The sequence below is a fragment of the Ovis aries genome, chromosome 18 (genome assembly GCF_016772045.2).
Source record: "Ovis aries strain OAR_USU_Benz2616 breed Rambouillet chromosome 18, ARS-UI_Ramb_v3.0, whole genome shotgun sequence".
Lineage (NCBI taxonomy): Eukaryota > Metazoa > Chordata > Mammalia > Artiodactyla > Bovidae > Ovis > Ovis aries.
This window is the reverse complement of record NC_056071.1, coordinates 3,505,478-3,514,440: the sequence shown is the minus strand read 5'-3', so window position 1 is coordinate 3,514,440 and position 8,963 is coordinate 3,505,478.

Below are 8,963 nucleotides of genomic sequence, written 5' to 3'. Positions count from 1 at the left end.
TCCCTTTTCCACTTGTTTATTTCTCCCTACCATCTGTATCCTTTGGTAAGAGTATGTTTAGATTTATAAGAAACTATCAAACTGTCTTCCAAAGTAGCTGCACTGTTTTTCGTTTCAACCTGCGAAGACTGAGAATTTCTGTTGCTCCACATTCTTTCTAGCATTCATTGTGTTCAGAGCTTTAGATTAAGAGATTCTAATAGCTACACAGTAGTGCTGCCTTGTTCTAGTTAATTCCACACGTCCCCTGATGACATATGATTTTGAATATCTTTCCATATACTTATTTGTCATCTGTACAACCTCTATTAATTAAACATCTTTTTGGATCTCTTGCTTAATTTTTAATTGAGTTGTTTGTTTCCTTATTGTTGAGTTTTAAGTGTTCTTTGTATAGCTGGATACCAGTACTCTGTCAAATATGTGTTTTGCCAGTTTGTGGATAATCTTTTCATTTTCTTAACAGTGTTTTTTTTTTTTTTTTTGCAAGGGAAAACGTTTTTAATTAATCAAGTCTAACATGAATTTTTTCTTTCATGAGTTATGATTTTTGTATTTAATATCTAAATATGTCAAGACTAAACTCAAAGTTACCTAGTTTCCCTCCTATGCTGTCTGCTAGAAGTTCTAAGACTTTATATTTCACATTTAACTCTATGATCCATTGAAAGTTTATTTTTGTGAAAGGTATAAAATCTTTGTATTTTTTGGCATACAGATGCTGAATTGTTTCAGTGTTGTTTGTTGAAAAGGCCATCCTTTTTTCACTGTATTGCCTGTGCTCTTTTCTCCCAGAGGATTGATTATATGTGTGTATTTCTGCATTATATATTCTGTTCCATAGGTCTGCATGTCTAGTCTTCTGCCATATCCATGTGGTCTTCATTACTGTAGACTTATAGTTACACTTGAAGTCAGGTCACATTTGTCCTCTCATTTTGTTCTTCAATATTGTGTTGGCTATCCTGGGATTTTTGCCCTATGTACAAGCTTTGAAATCAGTTATTCAATATCTACAAGATGATTTTCTGAGATTATGATTGTGGGTGAATTGAATCCATAGATCAAGCTGGGAAGAACTGACATCTTGACAATACTGAGTTTTCCTATTCATGCACATAGACTTTTTTTTAATTTAAACTTTTGATTTCCTGCATCAAAATTGTAGTTTTATAGTTTTCCTCATACAGATCTTGTATATATTTTGTTAAGTTTATCTTTAAGTATCTCAATTTTTATGCTAATAACCTAACCGTCTTTTACCTATGCTAAATTTTGGTTATCATATAAATTAGAATAGGCATTCTTTCATTAGTATATAACAAAAATTATTTTTAATATCCAATACAATTATTGTTATCATCAATTTAAATCTTGCATACACTTAATCCCACAAAATATAATAGTGTAAGAATAAGTATAATAGTATAAGTACTAGTAATATTACTTTACTAATAGTATAATCAGTGATCAAGACCATCCTCAAAAATGAAATGGAAAAAGGCAGTATGGTTGTCTGAGGAGTCCTTACAAATAGCTGAGAAAAGAAGTGAAGCTAAAGGCAAAGGAAAAAAGGAAAGATATACCCATCTGAAAGGAGAATTCCAAAGAATAGCAAGGAGAGATAGGGAAGCCTTCCTCAGCGATCAATGCAAAGAAAGAGGAAAACAATAGAATGAGAAATTTGGAAAACTTCCCAAATTTTGAGTAGTCTCTGGGAGTTGGTGATGGGCAGGGAAGTCTGGCATGCTGCAGTCCATGGGGTCACAGAGAGTCGGACACGACTGAGCGACTGAACTGAACTGATGTCTTTTGCTCTCTTCTTTGCCTTTCCTATACTGGTGCTTTGTTCTGTTTATTTCCAAGTTAACATCTTCCAGGTAATGATTCCTCTCTTCCATTGTATCTCCTCTGTTGTTATATTTTCCATTTCTGGAAATTCCGTCTAATTCTCCTATATTGATTTCAATTATCTGAAGTGTTAATATTTCACTATCTTGTCATCTGTTTCTTAAGCATCTCGTAACTCCAATGTCTGGATCACTATGTTTACGTTTTTATTGTTTGTTTTCTGTTAATTCTAGATCTTGATATGCCTTTTAAATTTGATTAAATGCCAGGTGTATTTTAAAATATAAAAGCTATGCATCAGCACTGTCCAATAGAAGTTTCTGTGAATAAAAAAATGTTCTATATGTGTGCTGTGCAGGATGGTCGCTGCTAGCCAGGTGCAGTTTTTGAGCACTTGAAATTGATGTGGCTAATGAAGTAATATTTCATTTACTTTTAATAAATGTAAATAGCCACATGTGGCTTGTGACCAACGTAATGAACAGCAAAGTTCTGGATAAAGATTTTTGCCTGGCATTGTGTATTCAAAGTTGCAAAGTTCTCTATTTTGATATTTCTTCCACTAGAAAGGATATTCTTCGGCTCCTTGTGAGCAGCTAGAGTAGAAGCAGGTCACTCTAATGGAATCAGGCATAAGGTGTGTCTCACTAAGTTGTTGCTCTATTTCTGGTTCACCCTTCGTTTTAGTTTGCAGTTCTCAGGGGCCCAAAATGAAAGTCTATGTGTATTTTTTTTTAATGTGTTTTACCTCAACCTCTCCATTCTGGCTGGCTCTGAGCTCCAATTTTTATCTTTTCAGACCAAGGAAAGTGCTGGTAGCTCTACTTAGCGTTTTAACCTGCTATTATCTACTTATACTCAGCTCCTCTGCCTCTTGCTTCTCCTGTGCAGTTGAGGAATTGGTGAATGCCTTAGGACAATAACTGGTCAAACTACTGGAATCACTTTTCTGTGTTTCTCTTTTTTTCTGGGGACCTCTCATGTCTTGATACTTTGGTAACTCTGAACCTTAATTTTTAACCTCATTAGTCTTGTGAGATGTCTGAAATCTCTTTTCAGCTTCTCTGCCTCATAGCAGCTGCCTTCTGTTCAACTTTACAGCCTCAGCCCCCACGTGGCTTATGAATCATTAATTGGGCTGCCTTAGAAGCAGACCCTGGATAAGTGTTAAAGTAAAAGTGATTTATTTGGGAAGTCCAGGACACTGGTGGTGCCGTGGGGAAGTGATATAGAGAAGGGAAAGCATAAAAGTCATTAAGCCAGTTACCATAGTGGACACCTGAGGCTGAATGCTTCAGGGAAAGCCTCAAAAATGGTGCAAAACACTTATCTCAGATATACAGTACCCAACAGTTGAGAGAGCTGAAATGTTTTTCTACCAACTCCCAAGGGCTGCTTATGGGAGGAAGGTGGAGTTTGTAGCATGTTCTCCCCACAGTATATAGCTTAATACCATTTGGGGCAATATTCTGAGCTTCCAGAAAAAACAGGTCATCAGACTTGGAAACACAAACCCTGGCAATTGGACGTCTGCTGTAGGAAACTGAATGGCTGATGAATGGAGCAATAAACATGGTGTAGAAAGTCATGCTCACTTCAGTGAATTTGTTTTCTTTCCAGGATGTTGGTCCCTCAGAATTCTGGCTTCCTTAGTAGCTCTTAAATACCCTCTCATATATATTTTTTATCTATTTTTCCTGATTGTTCTAAGTAGGGGGATTGGTGTCCCAAAAGCTAGTCAGTCATAGCTGACAGTGAAAGTCTAAGCTATTATGTTCTGGACACACTAAAAAGTATTTTACTGAATGATTTATGAGTCTGGTCACTAAAATATCTTTTTTATTGATTTGGAAGGTGGATAACTGTTATTCAGTTTGTACCCTTGCAATGGCACTCTTTTAGTCCCTGTATCTTCAGTTTTCCTGATACCTGGCTTTCTTCTTGTCCATATTAATGGTGTTATGGAAAGTCAACAAGATGCTCCAGTACAAGGAGGGAATTAGAGGGCATCTTTGACATTAAAAAAAAAAAAAAAACTCACCTGCTTTAATGCATTTTATAAAGAACAATGTATATGCGGGCTATAGTGAATTATTTTTACTTTTGTATGTTTGATCAGAAATGGGTAGTGACAGCTCCATCCTTAATCCACAGTCCTTGAATTTGCTGCTTATCTGACTTCATGCTAGCCCTTAACAATCCACAGAAACTCTGCTTTGAGTCTCTGATTGGCATCCTATTGCTGGGCATGCACTGTGCTGGCAGCATTGTGTCAGATGGTGAGCAGCCTTCTTGGGGAACAGGGTACTGCTGGGTGGCAAGGGTTAGTGACAAGTGAAGACGTACATCGACACTTGTCACTCACTGGCAAAACTCAGCTATGATGAGGAAATGCTTCATGGAGCGTAAGAACTGACACCAAAAGCAGTACCAGAAAGAGAAAGTGAATTCTCAGCAAGTTAGAGACCAGGATCCTTCAACAGCAGGGCACTACTGTGGTCTGAAATCAAGCCTGGGAATATTGGATTCTGCAAACATAAACAATACAGATGAGGGAGAAACCTTCCTCTTACTTAGCATTTTCCGTTTTGTTTTCAAAGTAATTCTGTCAATGAATTGTGTGGAAAGATGCTATTAAAGAAGCTTACTCTCTTTAATCTTTCATGTGTAATCACTTATGTAAAATAGCAAGCAAATATAGAGCAAAACAATTTTAACTGGAAATAACATACATTCAATGTATCACTCAAATAAGAAAATGAGTTACCACTGGATCCATGTTTGTTGAAAATTGTTTGACTTTTTTTCAAAAAGAAACCTCAAATAAACTGGTACAAACTGAATGGCAGTTATCCACCTTCCAGATCAATAAAAAGATATTTTAGTGACGAGACTCATAAATCATTCAGTAAAATACTTTTTAGTGTGTCCAGAACATAATAGCCTAGACTTTCACTGTCAGCTATGTCAGCTATGACTGACTAGCTTTTGGGATACCAATCCCCCTACTTAGAACGATTAGGAAAAATAGATTAAAATAGAAAAAAAAAAAGTATGAGAGGGTATTTAAAAGCTATTAAAGTAGCCAGAATTCGAGGGGCCAATATCCTGGAAAGAAAACAAATTCACTGAGGTGAGTGTGACTTTCTACAAATCCAAATAAATCTGAACGTGTTTGTTGCTCCATTCATCAGCCATTTGGTTTCCTACAGCAGACGTCCAATTGCCAGGGTTTGTGTTTGGCACCCACTGGTCCCTCTGCCTGTTGTCACTTTCACCCAGGACAGAGAGACCACTGGGTTCCAAATTCCATAGGATGTGATCTTTAAACTAGCTTCTCCCTGGACAGAAGCCAATTTCAGAGGAACTGAACTAAGACCTGTAAGCAGAATACTTAATGAGCAGCTTTAAACTGAAATGGAATATTTAGAGAATTAGTATAGTTTTCAGTGAGCAAATCCAAATAAATTCTGAACTTGTACTGAGTTTCCTTACATGCAATGCAATCTATCTTTGCCTCTGCAGAAGTATCTGCATGCGTTGTAGAACTCCTATCAACATAAAGGTGAATTTTCTATGTGCTATGACACAATTCAATCTAATTTTACTTAGAGCAGAAATGAGGTATAATCTGACTTCCGAACACATTGTTCAGATTGAATGAGTCAAAATCTAACATAGACTTTTGTAGTTAATGTTACTTTGGAAAAAAAATAAAGCGATGGATGTTGTTGTTCAGTCGCTAAGCCATATCCGATTCTTTGCAACCCCACGGACTGCAGCATGCTGGACTTCCCTATCCTGCACTATCTCCCAGAGTTTGCTCAAACTCAAGTCCTCATTATTTCCAGAATCAGGGTCTTTTCCGATGGGTCTGCTGTTTTCATCAGGTGGCCCAGTATATTTGAGGTTCAGCTTCAGCGTCAGTTCTTCCAGTGAATATTCAGGGTTAATTTCCTTTAGGACTGACTGGTTTGATCTTGCTGTCCAAGGGACTATCAGGAGTCTTATCTAGCATCACAATTCAGAGACATCAGTTCTTCAGTGCTCAGCCTTCTTTATGGTCCACCTCTCACATCTATACATGATTACTGGAAAAACCATAGTTTTAAGTATATGGACCTTTGTAGACAGAGTGATGTCTCCACTTTTTAATATGCTTTCTAGGTTTGTCATAGTTTTCCATCCATGAAGCAAGCATCTTTTAATTCCATGGCTGCAGTGATTTTTGGAGGCCAAGAAAATAAAATCTGTCACTGTTTCTACTTTGTCCCCTTCAATTTGCTATGAATTGATGGGATTGAATGCCATGATTTAAATTTCTTTTATGTTGACTTTAGTCTAGTCAAGGGTTTGTTCCAGTGATCGTGTATGGATGTGAAAGTTGGACTGTGAAGAAAGCTGAGCACCGAGGAATTGATGCTTTTGAACTGTGGTGTTGGAGAAGACTCTTGAGAGTCCCTTGGACTGCAAGGAGATCCAACCAGTCCATTCTGAAGGAGATCAGCCCTGGGATTTCTTTGGAGGGAATAATGCTAAAGCTGAAACTCCAGTACTTTTGCCACCTTATGTGAAGAGTTGACTCCTTGGAAAAGACTCTGATGCTGGGAGGGATTGGGGGCAGGAGGAGAAGGGGACGACCGAGGATGAGATGGCTGGATGGCATCACTGACTCGATGGACATGAGTCTGAGTGAACTCCGGGAGTTGGTGATGGACAGGGAGGCCTGGCGTGCTGCGATTCATGGGGTCGCAGAGTCAGACACGACTGAGCGACTGAGCTGAACTGATGTTGAGTTTTAAGCCAACTTTTTCACTCTCCTCTTTCACCTGCATCAAGAAGCTCTTTAGTTCTTAACTTTTTACCATTAGAGTGGTATCACCTGCATATCTAAGGTTGTTGATATTTCCCCTGGTAGTCGTCATTCCAGCTTGTGATTCGTACAACCTGACATTTTGCATGATGTACTCTGAATATAAGCTAAACAAGCAAGGTGACAATATACAGCCTTATCATACTCCTTTCCCAGTTTTGAACCAGTCCATTGTTCCATGTCTGGTACTAACTGTTGTTTTTTGACCTGCATACAGATTTCTCAGGAGACAGGTAAGATGGTCTGGTACTCCCATCTCTTTAAGAATTTTCCAGTTTTTGTAATCCATACAGAGGTATTAGTAGAGTTAGTGAAGCAGAAGTAGACGTTTTTCTCAACTCCCTTGCTTTCTCTATGATCCAACAAACGTTGTCAACTTGATCTCTGGTTCCTCTGCCTTTTCTAAACCCAGCTTGCACAACTAGAAGCTTTCAGTTCGTGTACTGCTGAAGTCTAGGTTGAAGGATTTTAAGCATAACCTTACTATCATGAGAAATGAGTGCAAATATATGGCAGTTTGAACATTCTTTGGCATTGCCTTTATTTGGAATTGGAATGAAAACTGACCATCTCCAGTCCTGTGGCCACTGCTGTTTTCCAAATTTGTTTACACGTTGAGTGCAGTACTTTAGCAGTATCATCTTTTAGAATTTTAAACAGCTGAGCTGGTGGTAGTTATAAATACTAGCTTAGACTTCCAAAGGAAGTTTGTTTTTAAGCTCCTACTATATAGTTCTCATAAAGGAGTACGTCAAAGCTATATATTATCACCCTGCTTATTTAACTTATATGCAGAGTACATAATGCGAAATGTTAGGCTAGATGAAGCACAAATTGGAATCAATATTGCCGGGAGAAATATCAATAACCTCAGATATGCAGATGACACCATGCTTATGGCAGAAAGTGAAGAAGGACTAAAGAGCCTCTTGATGAAAATGAGAGAGGAGAGTGAAAAAGCTGGCTTAAAGCTCAACATTCAGAAAAAAAGAAGATCACGGCATCCGGTCCCATCACTTCATGGCAAATAGATGGGGAAACAATGAAAACAGTGACGGACTTTATTTTGGGGGGCTCCAAAAATCACTGCACATGGTGACTACAGCCATGAAATTGAAAGGCACTTGCTCTGTGGAAGAAAAGCTCTGATAAACCTAGACAGCATATTAAAAAGCAGAGACATTACTTTGCTGACAAAGGTCCATCTAGTCAAAGCTATGGTTTTTCTAGTAGTCATGTATGGATATGAGGGCTCGACTATAAAGACAGCTGAGCACCGAAAAATTGATGCCTTTGAACTGTGGTGTTGGAGAAGACTCTTGAGAGTCTCTTGGACTGCCAAGAGATCAATCCATCAATCCTAAAGGAAATCAGTCCTGAATATTCATTGAATGGACTGATGTTGAAGCTTAAGCTCCAATACTTTGGCCTCCTGATGTGAAGAACTGACTCACTGGAAATCTTTTCCTTGATCCTGGGAAAAATTGAAGATAAGAGGAGAAGAGGATGACAGAGGATGAAATGGTTGGATGGCATCACCGACTCGATGGATGTGAGTTTGAGCAAGCTCTGGGAGTTGGTGATGGACAGGGAAGCCCGATGTGCTGCAGTCATGGGGTTGCAAAGAGTTGGACATAACTGAGTCACTGAACTGAACTGATATAGTTCTCATATGATTCATGTCGACAATAATGGTAGCAATAGGACTAATACTGTGAAGGAGCCACCAATATTTGTGGTCTTTTTGACCTCAGGCAGAATCCAATGAAGATCCCCTATATTTATCAAGGCTCCTTGTAAATACCTCTGAAGATGGGCAGCACAGTGGTACACTCTTTTCTCATTACGTGAATGAAAGCACCGGGTAACTTCTGACTCATTTATTTTCGGTGCTTATCTATGAATGCCATACTTTTGATGATTTGATATTACCAAGATCCTAGAATGAAAACACTTGGAGTTATTCTCAAACAAGTATGCCGGGCCACTGAGAAAGCAGCCTCAGCTCCATTCATGTCTTCTGTGAGTTTAAAAAACCATGACAAGATCCAGATGAATGTTTGGTCTCGATCTTAAAGGTGTGCATTTTATGCAAAATGTTTGCCTAATTAAAAGTTTGTAAGAAAACGTTCAGATTAAGCAAAAATTTAGAAATTACCTTCATTTTTTAACTTGGCTTTTCCCTATTATCTGTCCAGCTATAAATTTTGCACTAAAAAGTTTGAAAAGTTCTTTCTAT